The sequence below is a fragment of the Halichondria panicea genome, chromosome 1 (assembly GCF_963675165.1).
Source record: "Halichondria panicea chromosome 1, odHalPani1.1, whole genome shotgun sequence".
NCBI classification, from domain to species: domain Eukaryota; kingdom Metazoa; phylum Porifera; class Demospongiae; order Suberitida; family Halichondriidae; genus Halichondria; species Halichondria panicea.
The window spans coordinates 1,440,065-1,456,123 of record NC_087377.1 but is presented as its reverse complement, the minus strand read 5'-3'; the positions used below and the strand labels follow the sequence as shown (position 1 = coordinate 1,456,123).

The following is a 16,059-nucleotide window of genomic DNA, read 5'->3' as shown; positions in this document are numbered from 1 at the left end:
GGAGTAAACAAAAAACAGACTCTGACTTTGGAGGGCTTGTCTCAGCACTCAATAGTCACATGATAGGAAATGACTGTAGAAACTTGAAGAGTATCATCTTATAATAAATTAGCTACCGATTGATACCAAGTTGGAGGGGTATGATTGTCCTGGAGCAAAGCTACAAGCCAGTTCATGGAACAAGTATGTTAAGGTGCCTTTTCTTCTGCTTCTGTAACTTTGGTTCTGCATCTGATCACAACTGTAGAGCTGGCTAATGTTGTTCAGGTAGGTCTACTGTATGTTTTAAATAGCTATCTAGCTGTTCCCATTGTTCGTTTAGATTTTATGCTACTTGAAAGTGTCGTGTGGTTTTCAGTATGTACAGTGTATAAATAGACCTAATATGAAAAGACTAGTCAGTCTAGTGCTATAGTTTATGTCCCAGTTTATGAAACTGACTCCTGTGCTGTAAAATCTTCACCTTTAGAGTATCCAAAGATGTCGTACATGAGTTCGTTGAACTTCAATGACATCACTGTTGCTCATTTCGACATGTGAGTCGACTGTTCATCACTCTCACTCTCATTGCTGCTCTGTCAGTATCTTCATGCTCTGTTGCTAGAGCTTCAACAGGCAGGTTAGTGCAACAGTGTTTGTAACTAGAGATTATTGATATGGCGTCTTTAAATTCAGTGTTGGTATTTAGGAAATGTTGGCCACAGTACACCTATTTCTGTAGTTACGAATATGCAATCGGTGTGTTGTATGTGCGTGCCTGTACCATTGCGTGTAGTAATGATCGACTGTTTTAATTATAGTATACCATTAAAAAAGAGTAGCATAAATTGGAGGAAATTGTGCTAATTTTAATACAGCACCACCCTAAATAGAAGTGCCTAGTTCAAATAATAATTGCGATTGAGTGCTGTAATACAATTCCAGAATGGGTGCTTGTATTACTGGCGCTTAAAAACGCGGCCTGAAATCAAGGTGGTTATACAGTGAACAGCTTCCATTACTTGACGTTAAGCGCCACTCTTAGACTATTAGTAAGCACCAAAAAACTAGAATTCTATTTTGTGCAAATTATGAGCCACTAGAAAATCATAGCTACTAATTTTGTGGTGCTGTAATTTGAATAAATATTGTACAATGAATTATAACAGTTTGACAATACCTTATTCTTTCTCCATGCATCTATAGGTGAGACGCTATATATAACATTCTTCCTACAAAGCAAGCAACTATAGTTTTCAGGTTGTATATCGAGAAACGACTCAGCAGCTTGGAGTTGCTGCAGCACTTCCAGGATTTGGGGTGGAAAAATTTGGAGAGGTCTCTCTAGTTTTCTTACACAGAGAGAGCACATGCATGCATTGTTTGCACAATCGGTGCATATCGGCCTGAATGTACTGCTGAACTTACATGACGTAACTTTCTTCTAGCAATTTCATGATCATTCTATTAATTTAGTGTGTTGTAGAATAGATGATATAAGTTTGTTGATGTATGTGCATTGTCTTTATACCTTGCCAGAACTCAGACAAGTGGCTCAACTAGTAACACCATGTGGTTGGTGTGTGAAGTACGCCCACTTTGACATGCTCTACCGTAATGAATATCCAGTAGAACAGTCCAGTTTTTTGGAAATATTCGGCATCAGCCTTTAAACTATTGATATGCAAACTTTGGAGCTGGGAGGGAGTGCGGAACCGTTTTTTACATCGGCTAATGTGCAGGTAGGTCAAAACCGCAAGATTTGGTGGCTGCACAAAAAGCTCTCGTTGTAAAGCAAGACTCTGTGTTAAAATTGTGATATACATATTGTTATGAAGAGGATGCAATAACAATAAAGAAGATGCAAATATATATTGTATACATGCAAGGAATAAAAAGTTACACTGAGCTAAAGTTAGTGCAGAAATTGAGCTTGAAACCGCAGATCCAGATAGACAACAGGAAGTACTTCCGGTTCGTGAGGTAAATTTTGCCTTGGCCATTCGACTGTATAGCTACCGTAGACTGGACTCTGACTAGACTAAGAGCTTCACAGCTAGGCAGCATTGAAACAGTATATATAGCTCAGTATATAGATCCCAGTTTCTAACAGAGATGGCTCCATGCACACAAGGCTACAAGCAGTGAAGAGAGAGAGCTAGCCAGAGAGTGACTGTCTCAAGGCATCCTGACTAAGTGCTGCTGCTGGTGGATATGGTGGCTAGTCTGCAGAGGGAGCTGGACAATGCTAGGGTGAGTAGTGTCATGTCTTATTGAGTGGACCCAGATACTCTATCTATAGACTAGCTCTCTAGCTCCCTTTGTTGTAGTGCACCTATCATCAATGTGTTGCCCCAGAGGTCGGGGAGGTCCGACATGCGTGCAGGAATCACTACAAGTGCTAGTGCATTTGGCCTGGACATATCACGTGACCACAATGCACTGAACTATATAGTGATTCGTGCACGCATGTCAGACCTCCTCTGGTGTTGCCCCACTACCCCCCCCCCCTCGGGACATACGGGGAAATTTGACAATCCAAGTGTGGGTGATGACATCTACTTTCGATACACAGTATGCCTACGTTCGATACTCTCTCTATTCTTGGTACTAGGTGTACCTACCTCCAATTTAAAAGTGTCACTTTAATTAAATTGAGGTCTTATGGTAACTGTATTTAGACCAAGCAGGACCAAACACAGTATATTTGTTTGGAACGTCCAATAATGGTGTTTTTAGATCGGTCAGGCCCAAATTGTCCATAGCTTGGGCTATATAATTATTCAGTATAAATGGGTGCATGTACTTTTCAGAATTTTATAGCTAAATTTTAGGTTGTACTACGAACATCCGATTTCAAAGAGTTGGGATACCCATTGATTGAATGGTAAAGGAAACATGCACCTGGTCAATATTTAGTCAATACCTTTATTAACTGAAAATTGATTATTATACACATTAGACCCTCCTCCTACATTGTTTGCATGATAACCTCTCTCTCTCTCTCTCTCTCTCTCTCAGGTAAACTAAAGAGAAGTCGCAGTTAACAAGATAGCCAGCTGCTGGGATGTCACGAGGGAACGAGAGATCAGTTCTCTGAAGTCCATAGTCTTGAACATTTGAAACCATCAACTATTAGTCTTGTAACAGTTGTGTATCACATGCACCCGCTCTTGCTAATAATTCAGCAGCAATGTTATTGAGAACCAGAATAAAAAATGAACATAAACTTGGGAATGCAAACATTATACCTACTCCTCCTTCCAGGAGTTGGCTTGTACAGAAGTGGGATCCTTGAGGCCCACAGCTAGCTGCCATAGCTATATTAAACATGGGAAACAGTCCATGTGTGCAAAAACAAGAAGGGGGGTGGGGCTCACTATTTCTGCACATGCGTAGATCTACTGATTGCGCAACCTCCTCGTGGAGGATGAAGAAACTCACCAGAGGAAAATAGTGTCTTTCCAACCACCCAAGCAACTGATGGTAAGTGGATTGCTGTGTATAATAAAATCCTATAGTTGTATATATGTATAACTAGTAAGCGCAAGCATGAGTTTTGCTGTTAGGTCATTGTCACAATAATATTATTCTGTGCATTAATAATTCTGCAGTCTGTATTCTGCAACCAGCTAACAATTATTGCCTGTTTTGCTGTTTTGCAGATGTCTCAACTCTTAGTGACAACACAAACCAGCGAGCGAGATTGATGTCACTGACTGGCTGCATAATCATGGAGGCGCTACACTAGTGAGGAAACATTTATATTCAGTATAATTAAAATTAATTGTATAAACTATATACAGTGTATTCAGCAATCATGCATGCTAACAACGTTAATTGTTGTTCTGCAGATGTCTTCACATTTCATCCTTTTTTTCTCTCCCAGGCCTTCCAGCTGCAAGGGTGTACAAGACTCCACCCCCCTGCATGAGAGTCTTAATCCAGTTACCCCATGCAGCCCCCCCCCCCCCCCACAACATCCCATCAGGTGAACATAGTATTGCTGGGTGCATGTATGGGGAATATATTACTGGTTACACTCAAAGTAGGTCTAGAGGGTATTTTCCAGTATACATGTAAAAAAACTATATAGAACTATCTAAAGTACCTTGCCCCGACGCTGAGGAGACAGTTTCTCTCTTATAGCTCCAGACATTCAGTCTGTGTGACTAGTAGTAGTAGCTCACAAACCTAGTATAGGAATTGCTTACAATATCAAGGGTATCTGGTGCAGAGAGGCTTGAATTGCTGGTACAGAGAGGATAGCTGGTACAGAGAGGCTTGCAGTCCTTTATTCTCTAGCTACAGTTGTTACTCATGTTGTGAGAAGTAGGCAGTGTCTTATGTCTGTGGTTTACCAACTGTTTTGCCTCAGTCACACACTTGTGGGTTTTGTGCAGAGTGGGAAATGTATACAGTGACTTGCAACAGAGTGCATGCCACAGCAAAACCACTATTAGATTGTTAGATATGATCAAAATACTTTTAGTGTTAGTTGAACTATTTTGGCCACTTCTACAAAAAAATTAATGTTGTTGCCTGGTTTCCGTGAAAGCGGGCGATGCCCCAACTTGATTCTATGACTTGAGAGGAAGTATGTAGTATTAGAGAAATTATTAAAAAAATGTAAGAAAAGTCCCCCAAGGGAATCGAACCCATGCCTAATCTATCATCTAATCTACTAAGCCACACCTATTCTGTCCTAGTCATTACACCTCTCAGTCATCACATCCATACACACAGTGGATTGCAGACTTTCACTTGCAAAAGAAGAGTACCATGTAGTATATCGTTAGGGCCAAACCAAACCTGTGATAGCAGTGTTGAAAAGCTTATAGTATGTACAGTTCATTTAGTCTAGAGAGTAGATTACCACAAATGTGTGAGTAGTTGTACTTAAATGTAAATATCTTTTGATTGGAGCATTTCTAAGAAATGGTGTTGATACCCGTGTGTAGATGAATGACTGAACTACAACGTATCAAAAATGTTTCCATTGAAACATAAGGTGGTGGGTTTGTGGTGATTAATAGAACAACAGCAAATTGTTATAGTGGGTAACCGGTTAGAGTAATAAAACACTAACCTTAAACAGCTAAGGTCTTGGACTTTTATCACACAATAGATTAATGGTTTAGGTATCCTGACCATCCCTTTATGGGTCTTACATATGCTCACAGTGTCTATAATTCATCATTTACCGGTTTTTAGGTACACTTTTGGTTAGAGTAATATCTTCTGAAAATTTTATAGCTTAGCGTTAAAAGTTCTCTGGTAAGTTTACAAATAAATGGGCTACATTTTGATACCAAGAACATCCTCTATGCTTATTCCATTGTTGAATATCACTGAAAAACTACATATTCTACTATTTTCTACTGTTTTGATGACATCACAAGCTGCTAACCACAAATCAATGACACTCAAATTAACATGTAATGTAAGTGGGCGTACAATAACTGTCCGCCCACTTTTAATTACGTTTGTGGTTGATTAAAGCATCACTGGTTTGTGGTTTGCAGCTGCGATGTCATCAAAACAGTAGAAAATAGTAAATTATGTAGCTTTTCAGTGTTATCTCAGCAATGGAATAAGCATATAGGATGTTCTTGGTATCAAAATGTAGCCCATTTATCTGTAAACTTACTACAGAAATTTGAAAGCTAAGCTATTAATTTTTCAAAAGTTATTACTCTAACCAAAAGTGTACCTGAAAACCAGTAAATCATGAATTATAAACACTGTGAACATTTGTAACACCCATAAAGGGATTGTCAGGATACCTAAACCATTGAACAATTATGTGATGAAGTCTAGGACCTTAGCTGTACAAGATTATCTGCATGAAGAATGCTTGCACTGAACACATTTGTGGAGCAATGTTTTGGTCATTATACAGAGGTGGCCTTTATAGGGGCTGTTTTGTTGAGTACTCTTGCTTGGTGCAAGTTTAGGCTTAAGAAATCATTATCTATTGTGGTTTTGCTGTTAGGAAATTCTCTGTTGCACCTTGTTAACAGCATTGAACATGCATGTGTTCTTATCACTTTGATTCCCCCTGACTACACATGCATCACATCTGCAGACTGAATTACTGCTGCATGCGTGCAAGTTCCGTTTCTACGATATCAAAGGATCAAGATCTGTGACAGAAATCAGAATGAAACTCAAGTCTGGTATCTTCCATTGTCTGAGCTCCGTGATAATTATAAGGTGAAACAAATTACAACAGATACTACACTTTGCCCATACCTAATTTATAATAATGCTAAATTGATTTCAATGAGGTAACACATAAAGTGGGCAAAGTGTAGGACTGTATTATTATATCTCTATTGTAATACCTAAGGGAGAATGTTTTCATGAAATTAAGAATTGGCGGACTAGTTTAAAAAGCTTGAAGTGTTTGGAGGAGAAGCAATTTTATTTTTGCTCATTTTGCTCTGAAGCAGAGGTACAAGTGTAAGTCAGTGCTCTTGTACTGGCTTCAATCTGTGTGTGGCCTTCTCTTGAGGAGGTAAACGCGCAGCTGACCTCGAGACTTCTGGTTGTACTTACATTGAAAGTATTTTCACAGTTTTGCATTGGTGCCATCTGAGCTTAAGAAATGTGAACAGGTTTTTGTATCTCTACTTCTGAGCAAAAGTCTTACTACCATATAATCATAGTGGGTAAATGTTCGTGAGATTCGTTTCACTGAATGGGAAATGGTGATTTTCGCGAGTATAGTATGCGTTACTGTATAAGCATACCTACGTTTTCGTAGGTGAAAATTTCGTGTAGGCCATGAAGATTCCCCACAAAAATAACAAATATTTTTACTCGCCGTTATGATTACCCACTATACGATATGCATAGTATACATGACAACGTTGTTTTCAATTGATAATAAGTTACAAAAATTGGCGTGGCAATTGCATACGCCATGGATTTTGATTGCTGTCTCGATTTTAATGTGTTTGCTATCTACTGAGGTAATTGATTAAAGCCTGCCTGTTGTCTCATCATTATCCCTTCTATGTATGCCAGCAAGGGTATCCTTCAAATCCTACCTACCATAACTGGTTTTATATTCTCCTATCCATGTGTTTTCTGGTGCTTTAAAGCTTACATTTTGTCCATTAACCGAATAGCCGCGGTTATGATTTCATACGTAGTACCGCCCACCGTGGAACCAAAATCTAATTAATTTTAAATTACTTTCATTATCAGCTCTTAGCAAAGAAAGATGCGTAGCTAAGAAGTAGTAGTAGTTTTCTGCAGGCAACTTTGTTGCAAACTAGTCTAGAATAGCTACTCTGCCAGGATCTCTAAGTTTTGAACGGAGGAGTATACCAGCCAAGGCCCCAGCGAAGGATCATTTCACAAGTAAGCTCTGTGTGTGTATAGCGATCATCATTTTCCTAGTTCAGCCTTTAGAAGCCTTTTGAGCTGATTTAATATGCTTGTCCACCTACCTAGATAGCCTCTGAGTGTGTGAAATATACTGGAAGAGTAGCTTTGTGAGTTTAGAGCCTGTTTTTAGAGTGTAGTCGACAACGTTTGATATTCAAATTATTTTCTCTTTTTCAGCATTTGCCTCTAGCAAAGAAAGATGCATAACTTGGAAACAGTGACAGTTTTCTTTATTCAACTTCTTACTAAAGTAGTCTACAGTAGTTACTGTGTCAGGATCTCCTGGTTTCCAACGAAACAGTCAACCAGCCAAGGGCCAGAGCAAGGGATCACTTCAGAGGTAAGCTTTGTGTGCGTATATAGCAAGGATTATGTAGCTAGTATAAGCCTTCAGAAGCCTCTGAGCTGATTTAATATGCTTATGCACTTGCCTAGATAGCTTATGAGTGTGTAAAGTATACTGGTGTAGAAGCTGAGTTAGTTTAGAGCCTGTTTTTAGAGTGTAGTGTACATTGTTTGATATTCAATTTATTTGTTTCAGTGTGGCAAAGAAAGATGCACCCCTTAGTAACAGTAACAGTTCTCTTCAAGCTACCTTGTAGTTCTATCTGAACAGTCGAAGAGTCAACCAGCCAAGGACAGAGCGAGAGATTACTTTAGAGGTAAGCTTTGTGTGCGTATGTTTTTAGCTGATAATACTATACGCTTACCTACGTAGCTTGTAAACTATACTTGCACCAGCAGTGTGTTGAAGCCCGAGTTTAAAATACAGAAGCCTATAATATGTACGCTCAGCAGTGTTGCAATGTAAAGGTGTTATGCTTAGCTATCTGTTGGTCTCATCCACAATGTATTCTGTTAATAGCTGCATGTGTACTCACTATTGGTGCCCGCGTGTGTGCGTGTGTGTGTGTGTGTGTGTGTGTGTGTGTGTGCGTGCCCGCCCGTGCGTGCGTGTGTGCCCCCTGTGTGTGCCTGTGGCATGATACTTTATGTTGCTAACAATTTACATTATCAGTGCTGCCAAAAGTTAATTCTTGTGCCTAGGCTTGTGTGAAGTTTCTGCTTGCTTCCAAGGTTACAATTCAATTAGGCTACTAATCAATTAGGCTCACTACTATTAGGCTCACTGTACATGACTTGTACAGAGGTTGATTGCATAATAATGTTCTGACCTTTTCAGGGGAAAGCAAAGGCTGTTGGGCTTATGAGTGTACTGTTTACTTGTGTAAGGACATTTTCTTCCCAACATAATAGGCTTGTTGGTTGTGTTATGCTCCCCAGCTAGGATTAGGTCATAATTTGTCATTAGTTGGCTTGTGTGATTAGTTGGCTTGTGTGTTTGCCTGTGATATGCATTGTAATTCTTCTGTGTCCAAAGTTGAATCTTTTTATGAACTCCCAGTTTGTTGTAGGATCACAATTGCTTTATATGTGCCTATGAGTTCCATTGCATGTCAGTTTGCTTGTGGGAGCCTATACATAATTATGTCTAAGGTTGCATGATTCATAATTATTTGGCACCCTTGTATGAGATGTACTGTACTTTGTGTATGGCCATTCTCAATAGACTTTTTTAGGTTTGTTGGCTTGTGAGTTAGTGCCTGTACATTCCTAATTTTTAGTCTGCTGTCTATTATAGCAATTCAATTATAATTATGTGGCTGAATGTTATTATTCAATTTAGTGTGTGTATTGATTGCATGATAATCTTTTGATCTTTTAGGCACCACCCCAAACAAAGGTACATTTAAAATTCAATTTCTTTATGGCTGGCTTGTTGGCTGGTGTTTGTCTCTGAGGAGGTTATGTTCTACTGTGTGTAAGAACAATTGATTCTAGAGGTGGTCTGCTTGGTTGGTAATACTCCTTCTTCCTCATGCAGGTCTGTGAAACTATCGTCACTGCTATCTGCCATGGAACCACCACCATCATATGGGTCTGAGAAGGTCTACTCACTGTGACTACTATCCAGGATACCTAGGAGTACCTCATCCCCTGTGTACAGAGGCCTCTTAGTCATTGTTGTACCATAGAATTAATTGTAATTGTATTTATTATAATGTATGTTCACTTTTGAGATTGATATTGAAATACAAATTTCACATGAAAATTTCAGCAAATTTTTGATTGCTAACCTATGGTGATCGGACTCAGTACGGCTTCTGTTGACCTTCGAGAGAAGCCTTGCAAAGCTGTGGAGCTCTGGAAGGTTGTAGCTCACCACAAATTAATTAAGAGTAGAGTAATGTGCGGTTGACGCTTCAAAGCGTCAACCGCGGCTACCAGCTATTCACGTATTGACGCTTCAAAGCGTCAACCGCGGCTATTCGGTTAACTATACGGTCGCAAGAGTGTTGCAATACTTAAGCAGCGGATATTATTAACATTTTGGCGGTACCGGTGTCATAAAATTTTAGGCCCCATGAGATTGGGCCCCCCCGGGCCTAGAATTTTAACATTTTAGGCCCCCAGCGCAACAGCGGTAACATTATGTGACAGTGCATTCTCAAAATACACCAATACAGTCTTCTATGGTCTTCACAGTTTATGCAGTGCCAGTTACTGAATGCAGCTCTCGATCCTCACACACACACACGTTTCATGCATGTACAGTAGTATACCACTGGTCTCACAGCCATCACACTGAACCATGTCATTCTATGAATCAGGCCTCATGCAGCACGAAGCACATAGGTGCCAACTGTCCCGAATTGGTCCGGACTTTCCAATAATTATTACCCTTGTCCCGAAAGGAAACTGCTATTGTGATTCCACCATGATACAACAGTTTCTCTCTTGACTTCTATCTGTGATTCCACATTACTTGAGAGCTGAGCCAGTGATGCTATTGGAGCATCCCCACAACAATTTACATCTTCTATGTAACATGGAGGAAGATATGAATTGTTGTCTTTGCACTGAAATTGTGTGTTTTATATTTTTTTGTCCTGAAATTTGACTAAGAAAGTAAGCAAGCACGAAGTTGCAAATATGGCGATAGCTATGCAACAACATTGATTGTCTTACAGGCAGATCCAAGCTGCATCAAAGCATTTAACTCTTATAGGTAAAGCATGAGTAACTTGAAAGGTAAATCTTCCTTCACTTTGAATTCCATGATAGAATAATAATGCAAACATTTTTGCTACTTTGATACAGAGTCTTTGCATGCATGCGTCTCTTTGATGCTTTGTCAACTAATAGAGCTAACCTTACCATATTATAATAATTATCTCTTTGACTTTGTTCTATCGTGCAGAAAAGGATAGCTGAGAAGAGGGGGGCCTAGAATGTTAACAGTTTGGACCCCCTGGGGGGCCTAAACTGTTAACATTTTAGGCCCGGGGATCCAAAGTTTTAAAATTCTAGGCCGGGGGGCCCAAAATTTTATGACACCGGCCAACAGTTTTCGAACAGATTTGTTTACTAATTCTATTTGATGCGCACCTTCGCAGCCCCTCCCCTAGAATTTAGCCACACCCCTATACATCTATGGCGCATCCGCACTAATTTATATAAATGCTGAAGCAGAAGCTGAACCTCACATTTGCAGCAAGTTTGCAGTATCAATGTGACTGTCCATCATCTCTGAGTCTCTACATAAGTGAAGTGATCTCTTCAACATGTCTCTACATCTCAAGAAGTGCTACTCCACCTCTAAACCTTGCAGGTGTGTGTCTGTGTGTGTCTGTGTCTGTCTGTGCTAGCTATAGGATCAAGGAGTCACCAAATAATGTTTTACAGTACACAGTAATAGTTTAGAGCTGTTGCTTGGTCATGTATTATTGCTAACCCTCGTGTTGTCTTGTTCTCACAGCTGCAAATGTCCACAAAAGCTCAATAATTGCTCTTATTCGATTCGATTCTTATATACGCCCAGCCACAAATAGATAGTGTTCATCACAACACGAAATTCGAAACCGAACGATCAACAACAACAAAAAGCACTCAGCAGTCATCTCATTTATATCAGACATTATTCTGTTAGAGAGGGGCCCCTCACAGTAGTCAGTATCTTTATTCATTTTTGTGACAGCAGTATATCACAACAAACGGCAGTATCTGCTCTTGAGCACTGACTAATTAAATGGTGAGAATTGGCTACGCAGTGAGCTAGCCATGCACGTGTGTCTAGTCATGCACGTGTGTGTGTGTGTGTGTGTGTGTGTGTGTGTGTGTGTGTGTGTGTGTGTGTGTGTGTGTGTGTGTGTGTGTGTGTGTGTGTGTGTGTGTGTGTGTGTGTGTGTGTGTGTGTGTGTGTGTGTGTGTGTGTGTGTGTGTGTGTGTGTGTGTGTGTGTGTGTGTGTGTGTGTGTGTGTGTGTGTGTGTGTGTGTGTGTGTGTGAGCTGTCTTGTGCAACTTTTCAATAATACATGCTGATTTATTTCTACAGATCTGACAACACGAGACCACTGGGTGGAATATTGAAGTCAAGTCTATCCACTACTGAACTATTGTGAACTAATGAAGTCTATCTGAACTATATGAAGTACTGAAGTCTATCCACTACTTATGAAGTCAAGTCTGGAACATTTCTACTAACATCACTGACACTGACACTGGCTATCAACACTGCAGATGGTGGTACTCACGCACAGACTGGTTGTGGTCTGATAGTTATGACGAGCCTTATACGTACTGTATATCAAGCCTTTAATCGTGTCTATACTAATGTCTACCCCCTAATAATCTATTTCTCGCACTGCATAGTTCTTGCTCTGGGGGACCAACTGGCAGATCTGACACACTGCACTGCAGATGGTGACATTTCAAGAATCTACATGATTATTATAATTATGGGTTGTAGTTTGGCATTAGATAGTTATCAAGCAAGCCTGGTATATTAGCATGTATGAGTACTATCAGGCACTCCTGGTACTGTATTGATGAGTCCTAATCTATTTCTTACACTACATGGTTCTTGCTCTGGAGGGGACCAACTGGCGGAATTTGTATAGAAAAGACTCTTTTATGTCCGACACACTGGATACTGGCAGCATATCGAGAACCTATATATCGGTTGTGGTCTAACGATTAATATATTGAGCCTTACACCATTCTATCAAGCCTTGTGTATATTCGTACATGTATGATTACTACTGATGTGTCCTATACCCAACAACCAACTGCTTTACTATAGTCTGTCTCTTTCAAACCTTGCATCCCTGTAGAACCACTCACCAGCTGCATGTATTGTGTGCTTCAGACGTACCTATAGTATACTTCCTATAATCCTATTCTAACCAAATTCTCCCACTACATGGTTCTAGCTCTGGAGGACCAACCGGCAGAATTTCTAGAAAGACTCGTTTATTCGACACGCTGGAAGAACTACTTGTGGCATTTCACTATCAAGAATCTACATGTCGCTTGTGGTGGTCTGACAATTATTCTAAATAATAATTATTCTTATTTGAGCCTTATACAGTAACAAGCCTTGTGTGTTACATGACATGAGTACCTAACCCCATGCATGCATGTACCCTCTAATAATCTATTTCTCCCACTACATGGTTCTAGCTCTGGATGACACAACTGGCGGAACTTCTATAAAAGACTCGTTTATATCCGACACTGGATCGACAGCATTTCAAACAAGAATCTACATATCGGTTGTGGTCTAACAAGTTTAAAATAATATTGAGCCTTATACACAGCTAGTTACGTAGCAAGCCTTGTGTACATGTGTGTGCTCTGTGTCCTAACCTCTACCCCTGGTGTCATACATGCATTATAGAGTTCTAGCTGGCTCTTGGGGACCAACTGGCAGAATCTCTAGAAAGAACTCGTTTTTATTCGACACACTGGCATTTCACTATCAAGAATCTACATAATTATATCGGTTATGGTCTGACAATTATTCTTATTTGAGCCTTATACAGTAACAAGCCTTGTGTGTTACATGACATGAGTACCTAACCCCATGCATGCATGTACCCCCTAATAATCTATTTCTCCCACTACATGGTTCTAGCTCTGGATGACAACTGGCGGAATTTCTATATAGAGAAAAAACTCCATATTACATCTGACAGTAGAGGGACTGCTGGTGACATCTACGTATCGGTTGTGGTGGTCTGATAATTAATTCTAAATAATTATAAGCTTTTATATATAATTATACAGTTCAAGCCTTGTGTAGTGTAATTCCATGTATGAGGTAGTACTACGTATGTGTCCTAACCCTACCCTTCACACTACATGGTTCTGGCTCCGGGGGACCTACTGCACTGGAGGGAGTATCCACCACGTCACATACTGAAGTCAAGCATGGAACATATATCTACTGATGTACATCACCAAATCCCACAAACACTGATGGAATAAGCAACAATGTCCTCCTCCTCAACCACGAGTGAGTGCATGTAATCTGTCCTTCCTTATAGATAGCTGTGTGTCTTGATCTGTAGGAGGCAGCAGTTGCTAACTTCTTATTGTCCCTTTGTGTATATATGATGCATGTTGCTAACCCCTCTCCCTTGTACCCACAGCTATATAGCTGCTGCAATGAACCATCATACATAACTCATCACAATCATACTTTTGGGGCGCCCCATCATTTTTCATTTCCTTTTCGTTTGTCATACTGTAAATGAAAAATGAACTCGATCTACTGGTTCTCTGGAGGGGGAGTGGTCAGACCACACCTACTACAACTGTGGCCACACCCACATGATGGCCACACCCTCATGTTAGGTGGGTGTGCGTATGATACCCTACATGTATGTACACGATGCTTTGTCCCTGTAGGCAACAGCAACTCTTACATGAGAATCTCCATTGGATAGCAAATTCTAACCACCTGGATGTAACTAATTAGTCTCGTGGCCAGACTACCTTCTAATAACCTGGACTGGGACAGCCTCTAGGTTGGTTATTGCTGTCTTAACTGTATTCAATTTGAGATATCACAACCATTTGCTACAGATATCCCAGATGGTCCCATGGGCGGATGGGTGGGGGGCCAGCGATGCAGTGCCACATACTCGCGACGGTGCTGGCTGTCACACTGCATGGAGGGAGGACTCTCTCTCTGCATGGAGGGAGGACTATCTCTCTGCATGGAGGGAGGACTCTCTCTCTCTCTCTCTGGTGTGCAAGAGCACTGCAAACTGAACAATAATTATGATAATGAACATACAAACATTATTGAACATTAATTTTACAATGGTTGGTGTAATGAAAATGAAAAGACACTTTTAAGTGTTACTGTGTCGACCTTTACCAAATTTATTTTGATTGCAGCGCCTCCCCTATGTGTAGATTTAGCTCCACCCACAATCCCAATTTGAAAACAAAGTCAGCCTCTGTGAATCTGCTCTTTTATAAAAAAAAAAAAGGAAACTGCTATTGTGATTCCACCATGATACAACAGTTTCTCTCTTGACTTCTATCTGTGATTCCACATTGCTTGAGAGCTGAGCCAGTGATGCTATTAGAGCATTCCCACAACAATTTACATCTTCTATGTATATATAGGAAAACATAGGAGGAAGATATGAATTGTTGTCTTTGCACTGAAATTGTGTGTTTTATACTTTTTTGTCCTGAAATTTGACTAAGAAAGTAAGCACGAAATTGCAAATATGGCGATAGCTATGCAACAACATCGATTGTCTTACAGGTAGATCCAACATTGCAGAGCTGCATCAAAGCATTTAACTCTTATAGGTAAAGCATGAGTAACTTGAAAGGTAAATCTTCCTTCACTTTGAATTCCATGATAGAATAATAATGCAAACATTTTTGCTACTTTGATACAGAGTCTTTGCATGCATGCAGTCTCTTTGATGCTTTGTCAACTAATAGAGCTAACCTTACCTATGTCTCTTTGACTAGTCTGGGGGCCAGACCTAATAGCTAAACTAGCCCAAAATTTTAAAATTCTAGGCCTGGGGGGGGCCTAAACATGGGGCCGGTGTCACAGGACACGGCCTCCCCCAGGACAGGAGCTCCGGGGGGGGGGTTCCGTCCTTAGGATATTTCCTCCCCCCGGAGTTTCTGTCCTAGGACAAAAGCTCCTACCCCAGGTGAAAGTCAGTCCACAGGTAATCTGAGAGGACTAGTCTAGGCTACGAAGTAAACAGCCATAGACAAAGCCTAACTAGATGCTGTATCTATTATGTTATAGATCTCAAATATTCAATACTCAATATATACAACAATGCAAGAGAAAGAAGTACAATAAATATAACCAAAAGTGCACAAATCATAAAGTGATACAACCAGAACAAAACCAATTACCTACTGGTTCTTTGTGAATTTTGGCACAGCGATAGTGATACCACTAGCCTCGATTCCAGACCGATTAAAATACGGCCTTGAATCGAGGCTATGATACCACTCACTACATTTGTCACACATGACCATATCCTCAAAAGAGTCCGGTCTCTCGCACATGCAGTATATTGTAATGGCAATGGTTTGTGGTGTTGGTCTTTTGGGCATCGCTTTCTTTGTGCGAGGGAACCGTGAGAGTTTGCCCTTCTCAAAGCACTTAATGATATGTGCTCTCATTTTGGCCTCATCAAACACTAGAGAATCCACATTATCGTTCATAGCAGCGTGATATGCAGCAGCAATGCTAAATAGTCCGCAGTTGTTAGCACCCTCTTGCTGCTGGAGAGCCACCACAGAAATCAACAGCCCATTGCATTGAATTAATGGGCTATACACTTG

At 40.3% G+C, this 16,059-nt stretch overlaps 1 protein-coding gene and 3 long non-coding RNA genes across 8 annotated transcripts in view; all 4 read left to right on the top strand.

Moving 5' to 3' along the window:
• The window catches only part of LOC135350196 (uncharacterized), a gene marked incomplete in the record, with an annotated part of 231,127 nt that overhangs the window by 161,914 nt on the left and 53,154 nt on the right, over nt 1-16,059 (top strand).
• On the top strand, nt 49-1,986 carry LOC135333547 (uncharacterized). Its single transcript, XR_010393972.1, has 3 exons — nt 49-267; nt 470-619; nt 1,186-1,986. It is a non-coding gene; the product is annotated as an uncharacterized LOC135333547 (long non-coding RNA).
• LOC135333231 (uncharacterized) lies at nt 6,223-14,609 on the top strand. 2 transcript variants are annotated; one of them, XR_010393784.1, is made up of 7 exons: nt 6,223-6,499; nt 10,934-11,050; nt 11,198-11,470; nt 11,774-13,735; nt 13,872-14,076; nt 14,131-14,249; nt 14,308-14,609. It is a non-coding gene; the product is annotated as an uncharacterized LOC135333231 (long non-coding RNA). The 2 variants fall into 2 exon arrangements; XR_010393783.1 differs by lacking the exon at nt 6,223-6,499 and having other exon boundaries at nt 10,746-11,050.
• On the top strand, nt 7,175-9,507 carry LOC135332917 (uncharacterized). 4 transcript variants are annotated; one of them, XR_010393688.1, is made up of 5 exons: nt 7,178-7,350; nt 7,444-7,484; nt 7,555-7,717; nt 7,919-8,039; nt 9,263-9,507. It is a non-coding gene; the product is annotated as an uncharacterized LOC135332917 (long non-coding RNA). The 4 variants fall into 4 exon arrangements; XR_010393687.1 differs by having other exon boundaries at nt 7,175-7,350; nt 7,444-7,717; XR_010393685.1 differs by having other exon boundaries at nt 7,180-7,484.